The sequence below is a fragment of the Callithrix jacchus genome, chromosome 14 (assembly GCF_049354715.1).
Source record: "Callithrix jacchus isolate 240 chromosome 14, calJac240_pri, whole genome shotgun sequence".
NCBI lineage: Eukaryota > Metazoa > Chordata > Mammalia > Primates > Cebidae > Callithrix > Callithrix jacchus.
The window spans coordinates 50,443,490-50,457,337 of NC_133515.1; the positions used below are offsets into that span (position 1 = coordinate 50,443,490).

At 40.2% G+C, this 13,848-nt stretch overlaps 1 protein-coding gene across 28 annotated transcripts in view; it reads left to right on the forward strand.

The window, feature by feature from the left end:
• The window catches only part of WDPCP (WD repeat containing planar cell polarity effector), a 559,060-nt gene that overhangs the window by 28,211 nt on the left and 517,001 nt on the right, over positions 1–13,848 (forward strand). Inside the window, exon 1 of one of the 28 annotated variants that reach the window (XM_054244894.2) lies at positions 13,542–13,599. The exons of the other annotated variants lie outside the window; for them this stretch is intronic. The gene's annotated coding sequence lies outside the window, so the exon portion shown is untranslated. Of the gene's footprint in view, positions 1–13,541; positions 13,600–13,848 lie in introns of those variants that run through there. 28 annotated transcript variants of the gene reach the window in all.

Below are 13,848 nucleotides of genomic sequence, written 5' to 3' on the forward strand. Positions count from 1 at the left end.
CCTTGCATCCCAGGAATGAAGCTGACTTGATCATGGTAGATAAGCTTTTTGATGTGCTGCTAGATTCTACTGAGGATTTTTGCATTGATGTTCATCAGGGATGTTGGCCTGAAATTTTCTTTCTTTCTTGTATCTCTGCCAGGTTTTGGTATCAGGATGATGCTTGCCTCATGACATGAGTTAGGGAGGAGTCCTTCTGTTTCAGTTGTTAGGAATAGTTTCAGAAGAAATGGTACTAGCTCCTCTTTGTACCTCTGGTAGAATTCAGCTGTAAATTCATCTGGTCCTGGCCTTTTTTAGGTTGCTAGACCATTTATTGCTGCTTCAATTTCAGAACAACTTATTGGTCTATTTAGGGATTCAACTTTTTCCTAGTTCAGTCTTGGGAGGGTGTATGTGTCCAGGAATTTATCAATTTCTTCTAGATTTTCTAGTTTATTTGCATAGAGGTGTTTATAGTATTCTCTGATTTCTGTGGGGTCAAGGGTGATATCCCCTTTATCATTTTATATTCTGTCTATTTGATTATTCTCTCTTCTTTATTAGTCTAGCTGGCAATCTATTTTGTTTTTATTTTTTCAAAAAACTAGCTCCTGTATTTATTTATTTATTTATTTGAAGAGGGTTTTTATGTCTCTTATCTCCTTCAGTTCTGTTCTGATATTGGTTATTTCTGGTTCTCTAACTGTTTTAGTTGTGATGTTATGGTGTTGATTTGAGATCTTTCCAGCTTTTTAATGTGGGCATTTAGTATATAAATTTCCTTTATAATACTGCTTTAGCTGTGCCCCATATTCTGTTATTTTCTCTTTGTTCCCATTGGTTTCAAAGAACTGCCTGATTTCTGTCTTAATTTCATTATTTACCAAGGAGTCATTCAGGAGCAGGTTGTTCAATTTCCATGTAGTTGTGTGGTTTTGAGTGAGTTTCTTAATCTTGACTTCTAATTTGATTGCACTGTGGTCTGAGAGACTGTTGTAATTTCAGTTCTTGCATTTGCTGTGGAGAGTTTTATTTTCAGTTATGTGATAAATTTTAAAGTAAGTGACATGTGGCACCAAGAAGAAAGTATATTCTTTTGTTTATGGGTGTAGTGTTCTGTAGATAACTATCAGGTCCACCTGATTGAGAAATAAATTCAAGTCCTGAATATTCTTGTTGTTTTCTGTCTAATATTGGCAGTGGGGTGTCAAAGTCTCCCACTGTTTTCATGTGGGAGTCTAAGTCTCTTTGTAGGTCTCTAAGAACTGGTTTTATGAATCTGGGTGCTCCTGTATTGGGTGCATATATCTTTAGGATAGTTAGTTCTTCTTGTAGAATTCAACCCTTTACAATTATGTAATGCCCTTCTTTGTCTTTTTTGATCTTTGTTGGTTTAAAGTCTATTTTGGCAGTAACTAGGATTGCAACCCCTGCTTTTTTTTTTTTTTTCTTTGCTTTCCATTTGCTAGGTAAATTTTCCTTCATCCTTTTTGCCTATTCTTAAATGACGAATGCTGCTTTTATCTAAACTAATATGATGCCATCAGAGGACTTAAAGACAGGACCCAAAAGCTCGTTCATCAGGCAAATAATTATTCTGGACCTAGCTGGCTGCTCTCTAACTGGGTATCATGGCTCCTTCAATTAGCAGGCCCCCTTAAACCCATTTTTCTCCTTCTCTTATTCGGCCCTTGCCTTTTCTGACTAATCTCTCAATTCCTACAAAATCGTATCCAAGCTATAACCAATCAGTCAATATGACAAATGCTCCCCTTAACAACACCACAATATCAACCTTTGCCCCCAACTCTCTTGGCAGTCTAAATTCTTTCCCATTTTTAGGTTTTTATGCCACCCCTAATCCCACTTGAAGGAGCCCTGAGAAAGGTAACCTGTCATCCTCTGTACCGCCCCCAACATTTTACTGCCCTCTTTTTTCTAGTTTTTACTTTTTCCTTCATATTTTTAATTTAAAAAGACAGGAATGCAAGGTTCTCTGAACTGGCTACACCATGGTGACTCCTGTGACCCACACATATACTTCCAGATGGACTTCTGGAGCCAGAAAGTCTGAGTCAACCTTGTGACACTGGACCCTGCATCCTGATTAACTGACCTTGCAACATTCTGCCATTGTTCTTGACTCAACCACTCCTCCCTTAACTGATAAGCCAAACTTGAGACACTGGACCTTGGACCTTGTGACAACCTCCTGGTGACACCCCCCTCTACACCGCCCCAACCCCCCGGCTTACAAAAACTGACCTGAGCTGTAACTTTCCCCTGCCTACCCCAAACCTATAAAACTGATTCTTATCCCACCACCCTCCACTGACTCTCTTTTCATACTCAGCCAACCTGTATCCAGGTGAATAAACATCCATGTTGCTTACACAAAGCCTGTTTAGGGGGTCTCGTTATTCAGACCGTGCGTAACACTTTTATTTTGAGTCTATGTGTGTCTTTGCACTTGAGATGGGTCTTTTGAATACAGTACACCATTGGGTCTTTATTCTTTATCTAGCTTGTTATTCTGTGTCTTTTAATTGGGGCATTTAGCCCATTTATATTTTAAGTTTAATATTATATGTGAATTTGATTCTGTCATCGTGATGCTAGCTAGTTATTTTGCAGACTTGTAGTTGCTTCATAGTGTCAGTGGTCTTTGTACTTAAGTGTGTTTTTGTAGTGGCTGGTAACGTTTTCTCCTTTCCATATTTAGTGCTTCCTTTAGGAGCTGTTGCAAGGAAGGCCTGGTGGTGATAAATTTCCTTAGAATTTGCATGTCCAAAATTTTTATTTCTCCTTTGCTTATGAAGCTTAGTTTGGCTGTATATGAAATTCTGGGTTGGGAATTCTTTTCTTTAAGAATGTTGAATATTGGCCCCTGTTCTCTTCTGGCTTATAGGGTTTCTGCTGAGAGGTCTGCTGTTAGTCTGTTGGGCTTCCCTTTGTAGGTGATCTGGCCTTTCTCTCTGGTTGTCCTTAACATTTTTTCTTCCTTTCAACCTTGGAGAATCTGATGAATATGTTTCTTGAGATTGATCTTTTCATGGAGTATCTGACTGGTGTTCTGAAAACTAAAAAAGCCAGAGTGCTGCTGCTTTTCCAAATGATCTCAACATCTCTCCAGCAGGGGAACAGAACTGACGGAGGCTGAGATGGATGAATTGACAGAAGTAAGCTTCAGAAGGTGGGTTATAACAAACTTCGCTGAGCTAAAGATCATGTTCTAACCCAATGCAAAGAAGCTAAATTTGAATCTTGGCCTGTCTTGCTAGTTTGGGGACGTTCTCCTGGAGTATATCCTGAAGTATGTTTTCCAACTTGATTTCATTCTCCCCATCTCTTTCAGGTACCCCAGTCAATTGCAGGTTTGGTCTTTTTACATAATCCCATGGTTCTTAGAGGTTTTGTTTGTTCCTTTTCATTCTTTTATCTCTAATCTTGTCTGCCTTTCTTATTTCAGTAAGGTGGTCTTCAAGCTCTGAAATTGTTTCCTCCATTTGGTCTATTCAACTGTTAATACTTGTGGTTGATTTATGAAGTTCTTGTGTTCCATCAGGTTATTCTTCCCTGTTATTCTTGTTAACTGTTCCTGTGATGTTTTATCATGGTTCTTAGCTTCTTTGCATTGGGTTAGAACATGCTCCTTTAGCTCAGCCAAGTTTGTTATTACACACCTTCTGAAGCTTACTTCTATTTCATCCATCTCAGCCTCTACCCAGTTCTGTGCCCTTGCTAGAGAGGATTATTTGGAGACAAGACACTCTGGTTTTTTAATTTTGTGCATTTTTTCATTGATTGTTTCTCATGTTCATGAGTTTGTCTAGCCTAAATCTTTGAGGCTGCTGTCCTTTGTATGTGATTTTATGGGGTCGTTTTGTTGATGCTGTTGTTGTTCCTTTCTGTTTGTTTTTCTTTTAATAGTCAAGCCCATCTCCTGTAGGGCTGCTGCGGTTTGCTGGGGGTCCACTCCAGACTCTGTTCACCTGGGTCCCTCCCACGCTGGAGGTGTCACCAGTGGAGGCTGCAGAACAGGAAAGGTGGCTGCCTGCTCCATCCTTTGGTATCTCCATCCCAGTGGGGTGCTGACCTGATGCCAGTGGGAATGCTCCTTTATAAGGTGTCCCGCAACCCCTGTTGGAAGGTCTTACCCAGCTAGGAGGCATGAGATCCAGGATCCACTTAATGAAGCACTCTGGCTGTCCCATGACTGAGGGGGTGTGCTGTGCTAGGGGGAATGCCACTGGCCTGGACCACCTGGATTTTCTAGAGCCAGCAGGGGAAAGACTATGTCTGTTGATCTATGGAGATTATGGCTGCCCCTCCCCAGAGGGGCACAGTCTCAGGGAGATCAGAGTTCTGTCCATAATCCCCTGGCTAGAGTTGCTGAAACTCCCTCAGGGAGGCCCCCAACTGGTGAGGAGGGATGGGTCAGGGTCTGGCTTAAAGAGGCAGTCTGGCCACAATCCTTCACAGCCACTATGCTACGCTGTGAGGAATTCCTTCTGTGTCCAAATCACTCAGTCTCCTTGGCACTGGCAGGGGAAAAACAGCAGACTGTTGCTATAGTGATGGCTGCCGCCCCTCCCCCTGGGAACTTGGTAGCCTTAGGCAGTCTCCAGCCAAGTGGCCGTGGAGAATCTGCACAGCTCTGTGCTTAGGACTAAGGTCTTGCTGGCATGAGCTCATGAGAGATTGTCCTAATCTGAGGACTGCTCAGATCTGTGGAAAAAGATCTTGGGCGGGGTAGCACAATTTCTCATCACCCCCCTTGGCCGAGGGTGGGAGCTTCCCTTCCCCCATGTGGCTCCCAGGTGGGCTGTCACATCATCCTCCTTTTCCTCACTCTCCATGGGTCGCACCAATCGCCTAGTCAGCCCAATGAGAGAACCTGGACACCTCAGTTGTTGATTCAGGATTCACTCACCATTTTTGTTCTTCTTGGTAGTAGGTGAAATTTTGATGACAAGGATACTTGCATAATTTCATAATACCTGCCCACAAAATATTTATTACTTAATTTTTTTTTCTTTGAGACGACGTTTCACTCTTGTTGCCCAGGCTGCAGTGCAGTGGTGTGATCTCAGTTCGTTGCAACCTCTGCCTCCCAGGTTCAAGCGATTCGCCTACCTCAGCCTCCTAACTAGCCAGAATTATAGGCGTCTGTCACCACACCCAGCTAATTTTTTGTATTTTTAGTAGAGATGGGGTTTCATGTTAGCCAGGCTGGTCTCAAACTCCTGACCTCACGTGATCAGGTACAAAATACTTATTAACTGAGGGAAATCATGGCAGACACCAATTAACCAAGTGACATAAGTTGACAGTCCCAATAATGGGACAGGTTGACATTATGTGCCTCCTGATATAATGAACCTAGAAGAGCATGGTATCAGTTTTGCAGAATTCTTGCCAAAAATACATAAGCCACTTCTAAAGAAACATAAGAAAAATCCAAAGCAAAGAACCTTCTATAAAGTAACCAACCTTTATACATCAGAAATGTCAAAATCTAGAGACAGCAGGAAGTGTTCCAAATTGAAGGGAACCTAAGAGACATAACAATGAAATGCAAAGCATGATCCTGAATTGGATCTAACATTATTGGAACAATGCGTGAAACTGGAATTTGATCTCTGGTTTAAATGGTAAAATTGTGTTGATATTAATTTATTGATTTTGATGGTTATACTGTGGTTATGTAGGAGAGTGTTCTTGGTTTTAGGAAATACATACTGACATACTAAGGGGGTAGTGGAACATTGTGTCTGCAACTTAATTTCAAATGGCTTGAAAGAAATTTGTGTGTGTTTGTGTGTATAAGAGAATGTTAGATTTAATGAACTAAAGTGTTAATTGGGGAATCTGGGTCAAGGGTACATAGGAGTTTTTAAAAAAATTATTCTTGCAACCCTTCCATTAACTTGAAATTATTTCACAGCAAAGCTAGGAAAACAGTCCTGTTTTCTTCTAAAATTGTATATCCCTATGATTCAATTCACATTGAATGCTCTACTTACCAAGAAAAAAGTATTTTGTTTTTAAAGTATCAGATTGATGTAAAGGTGAGGTTAAATATTTACACAAAATAGTTCCTCCCACAGACCTCAGTTTGTGATGCTTCCCTCCCTGTGTAGATGTGTTCTCGTTATTCAACACCCACCTATGAGTGAGAACGTGTGGTGTTTGGTTTTCTGTTCTTGTGTCAGTTTGCTGAGAATGTTGGTTTCCAGGTTCATCCATGGCCCTACAAAGAACATGAACTCATAGTTTTTTATGGCTGCATAATATTCCATAGCGTATATGTGCCACATTTTCCCTGTCCAGTCTATCATCAATGGGCATTTGGGTGGATTCCAAGTCTTTGCTATAGTAAACAGTGCCGCAATGGACATTAGTGTGCATGCGACCTTAAAATAGAATGATTTAATACCCAGTAATGGGATTGCCGGGTCAAATGGAATTTCTGTTTCAGGGTCCTTGAGGAATTGCCACACTGTCTTCCACAATGGTTGAACTAATTTACACTCCCACCAACAGTGTAAAAGTGTTCCTATTTCTCCACATCCTCTCCAGCATCTGTCTGTTGTCTCTAGTTTTGTTAATGATCGCCATTCTAACTGGTGTGAGATGGTATCTCAATGTAGTTTTGATTTGCATTTCTCTTATTTCTCATCTATGTCTTCTTTTGTAAAGTATCTGTCCATATCCTTTGCTCACTTTTGAATGGGTTTGTTTTTTTCTTGTAAATCTGTTGTAGTTCTTTGTAGATTCTGGATATTAGCCCTTTGTCAGATGGGTAGATTGCAAAAATTTTTTCCCATTCTGTTGGTTGCCAGTTCACTCTAATGATTGTTTCTTTTGCTGTGCAGAAGCTCTGGAGTTTAATTAGGTCCCATTTGTCTATTTTGGCTTCTGTTGCCAATGCTTTTGGTGTTTTAGTCATGAAGTCCTTGCCTATGCCTATGTCCTGAATGGTTTTGCCTAGATTTGCTTCTAAGGTTTTTATGTGTTAGGTCTTATGTTTAAGTCTTTAATCCATCTCGAGTTAATTTTAGTGTAAGGTGTCAGGAAGGGGTCCAATTTCTACTTTCTGCACATGGCTAGCCAGTTTTCCCAACACCATTATTAAACAGGAAATCCTTTCCCCATTGCTTATTTTTGTGAAGTTTGTCAAAGATAAGATGGTTGTAGATGTGTGGCGATGCCTCTGAGGCCTCTGTTCTGTTCCATTGGTTTATATCTCTGTTTTGGTACCAGTACCATGCTGTTTTGATTAGTGTAGCTTTGTAGTATAGTTTGAAGTCAGGTAGTGTGGTGCCTCCAGCTTTGTTCTTTTTGCTTAGAATTGACTTGGCTATGCAGACTCTCATTTGGTTTTATATGAAGTTTAAGGTGGTTTTTTCCAGATCTGTGAAGAAGGTTGTTGGTAGCTTGATGGGGATAGCATTGAATCTATAAATTACTTTGGGCAGTATGACCATTTTCATGATACTGATTCTTCCTAACCATGAGCATGGAATATTTCTCCATCTGTTTGTGTCCTCTCTTATTTCCTTGAGCAGTGGTTTGTAGTTCTCCTTGAAGAGGTCCCTTGCGTTCCTTGTTAGTTGTATTCCTAGGTATTTTATTCTCTTTGTAGCAATTGTGAATGGCAGTTCATTCTTGATTTGGCTCTCTTTAAGTATGTTATTTGTGTATAGGAATGCTTGTGATTTTTGCATATTGATTTTGTATCCTGAGACTTTGCTGAAGTTGCTTGTCAGTTTCAGGAGATTTTGGGCTGAGACGATGGGGTCTTCTAAATATACAATCATGTCGTTTGCAAATAGAGATAATTTGACTTCCTCCTTTTCTAATTGAATACCCTTTATTCCTTTTTCTTGCCTGATTGCTCTGGCTAGAACTTCCAATAATATATTGAATAGAAGTGGTGAGAGGGCATCCTTGTCTAGTGCCAGATTTCAAAGGGAATGCTTCCAGTGTTTGCATGTTCAGTGTGATATTGGCTGTGGGTTTGTCATAAATAGCCTTTATTATTTTGAGATATGTTCTGTCAATACATAGTTTATTGAGTGTTTTTAGCATAAAGTGCTGTTGAATTTTGTGAAAGGCCGCCTCTGCATCTATTGAGATAATCATGTGGATTTTGTCTTTGGTTCTGTTTATGTGGTGAATTACATTTATAGACTTGTGTATGTTGAATCAGCCTTGTATTCCTGGGATGAAGCCTACTTGATCATGATGGATAAGCTTTTTGATGTGCTGTTGCAATCTGCTTGCCAGTATTTTGTTGAAGATTTTTGCATCTATATTCATCATGGATATTGGCCTGAAGTTTTCTTTTCTTGTTGAGTCTCTGCCAGGTTTTGGTGTCAGGATGATGTTGGTTTCATAAAATGATTTGGGAAGGATTCCCTCTTTTTGGATTGTTTGAAATAGTTTCAGAAAGAGTGGTACCATCTCCTCTTTGTATGTCTGGTAGAATTCGGCTGTGAACCCATCTGGACGTGGGCTTTTTTTGTTTGGTAGGTTATTAATTGCTGCCTCAACTTCAGCCCTTGTTATTGGTCTATTCAGGGTTTTGACTTCTTTCTGGTTAAGGCTTGGGAGGAGGCAAGTGTTCAGGAATTTATCCATTTCTTCCAGGTTTACTGGTTTATATGCATTGTTTGTAGTAATCTCTGATGGTGGTTTGTATTTATGTGGAATCTTTGGTGATATCTCTTTATCATTTTTTAATTCTATCTATTTGATCTCACTTTTCTTTTTTATTAATCTAGCTAGTGGTCTATTTTGTTGATCTTTTCGAAAAACCGGCTCCTGGATTTATTGATTTTTTTTAAGGGATTTTGTGTCTCTGTCTTCTTCAGTTTTGCTCTGATCTTACTTATTTCTTACCTTCTGCTATGTTTTGAGTTTTTTTGATCTTGCTCTCTAGCTCTTTCAATTTTGATGATAGGGTGTCGATTTTGGATCTTTCCTTGCTTCTCATGTGGGCATTTAATTCTATATATTTTCCTCTAGACACTGCTTTAAATGTGTCCCAGAGACTCTGGTATGTTGTATCTTCGTTCTTGTTGGTTTGGAAGAAAATCTTTATATCTGCCTTCATTTCATTGTTTATCCAGTCAACATTCAAGAGCCAGTTGTTCAGTTTCCATGAAGCTGTGCGGTTCTGAGTTAGTTTCTGAATTCTGAGTTCTAACCTGATTGTGCTGTGGTCTGAGAGACTGTTTGTTATGTTTTCTCTTCTCTTCCATTTGCTGAGCAGTGATTTACTTCCAATTATGTGGTCAATTTTAGAGTAGGTTTGATGTGGTGCTTAGAAGAATGTATATTCTGTGGTTTTGGGGTGGACAGTTCTGTAGATGTCTATTAGATTTGCTTAGCCCAGGTCTGAGTTTAAGTCCTGGATATCCTTGTTAATTTTCTGTCTCATTGATCTGTCTAATATTGACAGTGGAGTGTTAAAGTCTCCCACTATTATTGTGTAGGAGTCTAAATCTCTTTGTAAGTCATTACGAACTTGCTTTATGTATCTGTGTCCTCTTGTATTGGGTGGGTATGTATTTGGGATTATTAGTTCTTGTTGCATTGATCCTTTTACCATTATGTAATGTTTTTCTATGTCTCTTTTGATCTTTGTTGGTTTAAACTCTGTTTTATCAGAGACTGGGATTGCAACTCTTGCTTTTTATTTTGCTCTCCATTTGCTTGGTAAATCTTCCTCCATCCTTTTATTTTGAGCCTGTTGTATGTGAGATGGTTTTCCTGGATACAGCACACCGATGGGTTTTGACTTTTTATCCAATTTGCCAGTCTGTGTCTTTTGATTCGGGAATTTAGCCCATTTATATTTAGGGTTAATATTGTTATGTGTGAATTTGCTACTGCCATTTTGATGCTCACTGGTTTTTTTGCCCATTAGTTGATGCAGTTTATTCATTGTGTTGATGCTCTTTACCATTTTCTATGTTTTTGGAGTGACTGGTACTGGTTGTTCCTTTGTATGTTTAGTGCCTCTTTCAGGAGCTCTTATAAAGCAGGCCCGGTGGTTATGCTGTCTCTAAGCAATTGTTTGTTCCCAAAGGATTTTATTTCTCCTTCACTTATGGAACTTAGTTTGGCTGGATATGAAATTTAGGGTTGAAAGTTCTTTTCTTTAAGGATGTTGAATATTGGTCCCCAGTCTCTGCTGGCTTGTAGGGTTTCTACCAAGAGATTCTCTGTGAGTCTGTGGGCTTCCCTTTGTGGGCACCCAACCTTTCTGTCTGGCTGCCCTTAGTGTTTTGTCCTTCATTTCAACCCTGGTGAATCTGATGATTATGTGCCTTGGGGTTGCTCTTCTTGAAGAATATCTTTGTAGTGTTCACTGTATTTCCTGGACTTGAATATTGGCCTGCCTTGCTTGGTTGGGGAAGTTTTCCTGCGTAGTATCCTGAAAAGTGTTTTCCACCTTGGATTCATTCTCTCCGTCACACTCAGGTACACCTATCAAACATAGATTAGGTCTTTTCACATAATCCCATGTTTCTTGGAGGTTTTGTTCATTTCTTTTCACTCTTTTTTCTCTAATCTTGCCTTCTCATTTTATTTTATCGAGTTGATCTTCAGTCTCTGATATCCTTTCTTCTGCTTGGCCAATTTGGCTATTGAAATGTGTGTATGCTTAATGAAGTTCTCGTGTTGTGTTTTTCAGCTCCATCATTTCATTTGTATTGCTCTCTAAGCTGTTTATTCTCATTAGCATTTCATCAAATCTTTTCTCTAGGTTCTTAGTTTCTTTGCATTGAGTTAGAAAATGTTGTTTTAGCTCAGAGAAATCTCTTATTACCAATCTTCTGAAACCTGTTTCTGTCAGTTCATCAGACTCATTTTCCATCCAGTCTTCTTCCCTTGCTGGTGAGGAGTTGTGATCTCTGGGTGGAGGAGAGGCATTATGGTTTCGGGTGCTTTCATCTTTTTTACACTGGTTTCTTCCCATCTTTGTGGATTTGTCTCCCTGTGGTATTTATAGTTGGTGACTTTCAGATTGGGTCTCTGAGTGGACGTCCAGTTTGTTGATGATGAAATTATTTCTTTCTGTTTCTTAGTTTTCCTTCTAACATTCAGGTCCCTCTTCTGTAGGACTGCTAAGGTTCACTCCAAGCCCTTCTCACCTGGGGATCACCTGCAGTGGCTGCAGAACAGTAAGAGTTGCTGCCAGTTTCTTCTTCTGCTATCTTTGTCCCAGAAGGATACCCGCCAATGTATGAGGGGACTCTTTGGCTCTACGGGGATCAGGGAGCTACTTGGGGAGACAGTCTATCTTTTTTTTTTTTTTTTTTTTTTTTTGAGAGAAGGAAAGAAAAAAAAAATAAGTAAAGGAGAGGAAGAAAGAGGAAGAGAAAGAGGGAGAGTAAATAGAAATATTGCTTTATTTTGAAAAAACTTGGGTATTAATAATGGCCAATCAATGTTTCATTTAAACTTATGGGTAGGTGTGATGTGGTATTGACAAGAATGTATATTTTGTGTATTTGAAGTGGAGAGCTCTATAAATATTTATTAAGTTTACTTGTTCCGGATCTGAGTTCGAGTCCTTGATATCCTTATTAATTTTCTGTCTCATTGAATCTAAGTTTCGTATCTGGGTGTTAGGATCGTTAGCTCTTATTGTTGTATTGATCCTTTTACCACTATATCTTTGTTGCTTTAAAATCTATTTTATCCGATACGAGAATTGCAGCTCCTGCTTTTTATTTATTTATTATTTATTTTTGCTCTCCATTTGGTTGGTAAATCTTTCTCCATCCCTTTGTTTTGAGTCTTTATGTATCCTTGCATGTGAAACAGGTCTGGATGTAACATGCCATTGGGTTTTGGCTGTGTCTTTTGATTGGGGGATTTAGTCAATTTAAATTTAGGGTTACTGCCATTTGATGTTGACTGGCTGTTTTTTCCATTCGTTGATGAAAATTCTTCTTTATGTTGGTGCTGTTTACTTTTTGATGTATTTTTAGAAAGGCTAATACTGGTTGTTTCTTTCTGTGTGTAATGCTTCTTTCAGAAGCTCTTGTAAAGCAGGCCTGGTGGTAATAAAATCTCTGAGTTCTTGCTTGTTCATAAAAGATTTTATTTTTCCTTCAGTTGTGAAGCTTAGTTTGGCTGGATATGAAATTCTGGGCTGAAGGTTCTGTTCTTTGAGGATGTTGAATATTGGCCCCCACTCTCTTCTGGCTTGTAGAGTTTCTGCTGAGAGATCTGCTGTAAGTCTGATAAACTTGCCTTTGTGGGTAACCTGACCTTTCTCTCTGGCTGCCCTTAGTATTTTCTCCTTCGTTTCAACCGTGGTGAATCTAACGATTATGTGCCTTGGGGTTGCTCTTCTTGAGGAATATCTTTGTGGTGTTCTCTGTATTACCTGGGGTTGAATGTTGACCTGCTTTGCTAGTTTAGGAAAATTTTCCTGAATAATATCCTGAAGGGTATTTTCCAGCTTGGATTCATTCTCTCCGTCGCATTCAGGTACACCTATCAAACGTAAATTTGGTCTTTTCACATAGTCCCACATTTCTTGGAGACTTTGCTCATTCCTTTTTATCCTTTTTTCTCTAATCTTTTCTTCACGTTTTATTTCATTAAGTTGGACTTTGACCTCTGATATCCCTTCTTCTGCTTGAACAATTCGAGTGTTTAAACCTGTGCATACTTCTCCGAGTTCCTGTATTGTATTCTTCAGTTCCATTAATTCACTCATACTCCTCTCTAAGTTGTCTATTCTCAATAGGATTTCATCAAACCTTTTTTCAAAGTTCCTAGTTTCTTTACGTTGGGCTACAACATGGTCTTTTAACTCACTGAAGTTTGTTATTATCCATTCCTTGAAGAGTGATTCTGTCATCAGGATGCGCTCGTTCTCCATCAAGCCTTGTTCCATTGTTGATGTGGAACTGTGATCATCTTTAGAGGGAGAGGCGTTCTGACTTAGAGTATTCTCAGCCTTTTTACGCTGGTTTCTTCCCATGATTGTAACTTTATCCTCCTGTAGTCTTTGAAATTACCAACTTTCAGATTAGGCCTCTTGAGTGGGCGTCCAGGTTGTGAGTTCCCAGGGCCAGAGCAGCAGCGTTAAAACTGATGGTGCTTTTCTGCCCAGGATTCTCCTGTCTGGCTTCCTTCTTGTGTCCGTAGTAGGTGACTCTGCCTTCCCGGGGCTCCAAATCTCGGTCAGAAAAGGAACCGGTCCCGTTTACTCTGCGCCGAGGTGCCGTCACAGCCCTGTGCCGGGCTCTGGTGTCGTGCTGGGGACCCCTGCAGGTCCTCCGACCTTGTTTACTCTGCTCCGAGAGCTGCCCCGCCGAGGTGCCCACGGAACCGCTGCACCAGCCACGAGAGTTGCGCTGGCCACCCGTGTGTTTCCTCCACTGGGAGATCTTCTGCTCCGTGAGCGACCAGAATTTGTCTGAAAGTGTGGCGTCCTCTAGTTCTCCGCGCCTTCCCTGAGAGCTGCAATCCCAGGATGTTAGCGATCGACCATCTTGGATCGTTCTCTCGACAGTCTATCCTTTATAGGAGCTCACATGCTGAGCTGTGAGCTCTGTTATTCCATTCAGAGCTGCTGGGCAGGTACGTTTAAGTGTGTTGCAGCGCAACTCATAACTGCCTTTTTTTCTCAGGTGCTCTGTCCCGGGAAGGTGGGGCTTTATTTATAAGTTTCTGTCATAGGTGTTATAAGTTTTTTCAGAGATGCCCTGCCCAGTGAGGAGGTAGCCTAGTCACAGTCTGCCAGCATAGGTGTTGCTGATCTGCCATGGGCCCTGCCCAGCTGCTGTGTGAACCTTCTTGCAGTTTTGTTTATAAGGGTATAGTTAGAAC